The following is a 3959-nucleotide window of genomic DNA, read 5'->3' as shown; positions in this document are numbered from 1 at the left end:
ATTTTCGGAATAATGAATACTTTCCTAAATTTAGCGTTTTCGACAATTATCAATAGTTTCCCAAAATAATTATTACTGTTTGTCCTTCAAAATGTATTATGTTGAATCCATCAGTTTTGATTAATCGAATATTAATTTTTTGTATTCATTAGAAAATCACACTGTATTCACTGTTACTGGTGAGAAATCTCATAAAACGAAGAGCTAATGAGGAAACTAATTTCTATAGATGAAAAAATAATAATACATTCGAATTATAAATTATATTTTGAAAATTTGAATTTTACAATACCAGTTATAATAAAAATAGGATTATAAAAACACAAGTAGCGAACTATGAATACAAGTTAGAATAGAATATATGTAGTTTCACAATCACAACTTATTAATAACAAAATAATGAAATGAAAAAAGTCATATAGCCTAAAGATCCCACTGTAGGATCACTACGTTCATAACGTAGTTAGTCAAACTCATATTTTTACGTACATTTAAAATTGGAAGAATCTATCTATATAAAAGGCTAGGATGAAAAGTCACACTGTTTATTTAGTAAGGTAACTACGCCACCTAGAAAAGAAATCTGAACTACCAACATCTACCAAAATTAAATGTAATTAATTAAAAGCTGTAAAAAGGCTGTTGAGGCAGAAAAAATACACTTTCGACATTGGAGCGTGTGATACGTTAAATCAAAGGGCACTACACAGTATCTTCAATATTAATGAACGTATAGCGACATACGAGATATGATAGGGTACTATGAATAAAAATAGATTTACCATAAGACAAATTTTGATTTTTTGACTTAAAGAAGGCCTCAGGTTCAGTACAAAATAAACAACTGATTGAATCCTAACATGCGACATGGCAAATGAAAGGGGAGGATATAATGAATATATTCAGATAGAAAAAATAAACAAGGCGACTATTAAAAGGGCACTACGCAGTATCTTCAATATTAATGAACGTATAACGACATACGAGATATGATAGGGTACTATGAATAAAAATAGATTTACCATATGACAAATTTTGATTTTTTGACTTAAAGAAGGCCTCAGGTTAGGTACAAAATAAACAACTGATTGAATCCTAACATGCGACATGGCAAATGAAAGGGGAGGATATAACGAATATATTCAGATAGAAAAAATAAACAAGGCGACTATTAAAAGGGCACTACACAGTAAATTCAATATTAATGAACGTATAACGACATACGAGATATGATAGGGTACTATGAATAAAAATAGATTTACCATATGACAAATTTTGATTTTTTGACTTAAAGAAGGCCTCAGGTTAGGTACAAAATAAACAACTGATTGAATCCTAACATGCGACATGGCAAATGAAAGGGGAGGATATAACGAATATATTCAGATAGAAAAAATAAACAAGGCGACTATTAAAAGGGCACTACACAATAAATTCAATATTAATGAACGTATAACGACATACGAGATATGATAGGGTACTATGAATAAAAATAGATTTACCATATGACAAATTTTGATTTTTTGACTTAAAGAAGGCCTCAGGTTAGGTACAAAATAAACAACTGATTGAATCCTAACATGCGACATGGCAAATGAAAGGGGAGGATATAACGAATATATTCAGATAGAAAAAATAAACAAGGCGACTATTAAAAGGGCACTACACAGTAAATTCAATATTAATGAACGTATAACGACATACGAGATATGATAGGGTACTATGAATAAAAATAGATTTACCATATGACAAATTTGCCATTACAGCTTAGTAAGACCCATCTAGATTTTTGAAGTAACTTCATAAAACCAGCACATAAACAATTAAAACGTTAGACTCCAATTTCAAGCATTAAGCTTAGGAAGAGGCTGTATGAAATCTACCCAGACAAATGCTCTATTAGCCAAAATAGATGAATTATTTCTAGAGTTTAGATTTAGACAGTTATCTACCAAATTCATGGCCAAAACTTACAATTTCCCACAAATATCCAACAATTAGTTTTAAAAATATATGCATACCTTCAATTCTATATGTCAATGATTCCGGAGTACTCGCAAATGTTTGTAACTTCTCCACAGGTGTGCCTACAAAATTACAAAAATGAGTTCTCTCATTATTCACCTGAAAGAAAAAACATACCTTGAACTGGAATGTTTAATCTCACAAGATGAATAGATGGTTTTGCGTTTTTTTTCAACCTGCTTTTAAGCATTCCTGCAAAGGCAGGTTTCTCAAAATGTAAACTGCATATTCTAAAGTGATCATAACAATATTGAGCACTGTACATGGCAAGTTTTTCACATTGAACAATTTTCTTCCATTCTGCAAACCTAAAAATACAACACCGATGAGGTCAATTATATTAAATAGAGAATTTAGTTCTTACCGATTTTCATCCTTGGGAAACCTGAAGAAACTCAAGTTCAAGTTGTTATGGTCCCTGGAATTTTTTCTACATACACAGCAATAATAAACACTTGTTTTAGCTGAATTCATCATAATCCGTCGTTTAAAATAATAAAACCACTTAGAAAACTGGAGAAATATCACAGTAATATGTATTAAAAACGAAATAAACTTATAAAACCAACTAAATAACAACAAATAAATGAAATTTATATATAAATTACTGAAATAACTGTAATTTCTAGTTTCACAGCATAAACACAAACACGTGTTTGGGTAAAATCAATGTTGCCAAATGTAATCAATCAATGGATAGATACTTATGATTAATTATTTGAGAATATATTAAGTCAATTAGGCAATATGATTTTTCAAACTTTAGAAGTGTGTATAGTGGCTATGTAAAGAATTTTACCATTTATGAAATTTATTTTCCTCTTTTTGAAGAACTTCTATAATAATTATTTTATTATAAATTTGAAATATTCTTTGAAACTGATGGAATATTTTAAATCTTGCAACAGCGGCATTTTTCGCCAAATCTATTGCGCATATCTTCCAGGAGTGGATTCGAAATTGGTACCGTGAAAATGCGAGAGTGAACTTACTGATTCTTTTTAAGCAATATACTGTGCTATCAGTCTCTGAAGTGTGCAAAAGAATCTCTGAATAATATCAAAACAGGTTGCGCGTGCATCCTAACACCCTGGCACACAATCTTCTCAACAAACATCAAGCGAAGAGATTAAAGCGATATGATCCCTTGAACCTACCAAACTGTTCCTGACAGTGCCTACAGTAGGGAAAGCAACTCCTTCAACAGCGCTCAGCCATTGTGATCTGTGCCGCTTTTAGTATTCGCGTTCGCGTATCTGTGCATTCCATCGGTAAACAAGCCAATATTTGTGTTCTGATGCTTTGGTCACTGAACCTTACATCCCTCTGACATTGTAAAGATAAACAATTTTACTTATCGTTTTTATTGTGAAACAGATTGTAAAAAGTCTTAGATGTTAATAAAAAAAATCTCCTTTCAGCTGTCAGTTTTGTACTTACTTTTTTCTGTCCCTAAAATATGCTCTATTCATTTCTATTTTGTTCTGTCTTTTTTCTTTTTCTGCTTTTTTATGTATTTGGTCTTCAGTCTAAGTGTATTTAATGTTTTTCGTTTGTTAAGTCAATTTTTTAAATTTATTTACTCGTCAATTATTTATATAAAAAATGTATATTTCTACATTTTATAATTAACTTTTAGTTTCTATTCCGTCGATGATCACTATAATGCCTGCTATAATTCTAGATGATACTGTTTCTACTAGTCACCCATTCATTTCATGTAAGTTATAATTAATTGAACTTTAAGTTCGATCTCTGAATTAAATAATATACTGTATTCCTATAAATAAGCATATTTATGAAAATTTATGTATATTTGATCTTTTTTAATGCGGATTATTTTATTACTAAGATAATGTTGTGAGTTTAAGAGACCTGGATATAATTAGACAAAATTATCAAGAATCTAACATAATAGCAATGTAGATAAAAAG

General features: G+C 30.1%; 1 long non-coding RNA gene across 1 annotated transcript; it reads right to left on the bottom strand.

Annotated features, from left to right (window-relative positions):
- Positions 1-248: 248 nt before the first annotated feature.
- LOC140433339 (uncharacterized) lies at positions 249-2966 on the bottom strand. The gene is made up of 3 exons (XR_011949926.1): positions 2390-2966; positions 2143-2333; positions 249-2087 (listed from the first exon to the last, which is right to left on the bottom strand). It is a non-coding gene; the product is annotated as an uncharacterized lncRNA (long non-coding RNA).
- Between the last annotated feature and the right edge of the window lie 993 nt (positions 2967-3959).

The sequence above is a fragment of the Diabrotica undecimpunctata genome, chromosome 2 (assembly GCF_040954645.1).
Source record: "Diabrotica undecimpunctata isolate CICGRU chromosome 2, icDiaUnde3, whole genome shotgun sequence".
NCBI lineage: Eukaryota > Metazoa > Arthropoda > Insecta > Coleoptera > Chrysomelidae > Diabrotica > Diabrotica undecimpunctata.
Note: the sequence above shows the minus strand (reverse complement) of the source record. Positions and strands in the feature narration are given on the sequence as shown.